The 441-nt window shown below is 43.5% G+C and overlaps 1 protein-coding gene across 1 annotated transcript in view; it reads left to right on the top strand.

Annotated features, from left to right (window-relative positions):
• The first annotated feature begins 310 nt into the window (after positions 1-310).
• Positions 311-441, top strand: part of LOC144009095 (uncharacterized) — a 10,699-nt gene continuing 10,568 nt past the window's right edge. Inside the window, exon 1 of the mRNA XM_077508603.1 lies at positions 311-356. The gene's annotated coding sequence lies outside the window, so the exon portion shown is untranslated. The remainder of the gene's footprint in view (positions 357-441) is intronic.

Genomic DNA, 441 nt, shown 5'->3' with positions numbered 1-441 from the left:
AAGCTAGCATTAGCATGCTAAGCTAGCATTAGCAGTAGCATGCTGACTTGGCATTAGCATGTAAACATAACATTAGCATGCTAAGCTAGCAGTTTGTTAACTCTGCATTAGCATGCTAAGCTAGCAGTAGCATGCTAACTTTAACTTAACTTTGGTAAATGTATGTGCGCACAGCGTGGCTTGGAAAAAGGTGCTTAATTTGTGGCTCTCCCCCCCCCTTCTCCATTTATTGCTATGGGACTTTTTGGCTGGGTTTTTTGGGAATTGTGTCACCATGGTAACTCGGAATTCCGGAAAAAAAATGGTTCCCCGCCGAGTCAGATCGAGCCGCATCTTGTGATAGCTCATTTGTGCCGGTACGTTCAACGGTTCGGGCCACATTTTTTTCTGAAAAATTACGCTATAATAAACGCTGGGGCCGTTTTCTAGGATAGTAATATG

Source organism: Festucalex cinctus, chromosome 20, assembly GCF_051991245.1.
Source record: "Festucalex cinctus isolate MCC-2025b chromosome 20, RoL_Fcin_1.0, whole genome shotgun sequence".
NCBI lineage: Eukaryota > Metazoa > Chordata > Actinopteri > Syngnathiformes > Syngnathidae > Festucalex > Festucalex cinctus.
This window is presented reverse-complemented; position numbering and strand designations above follow the sequence as displayed.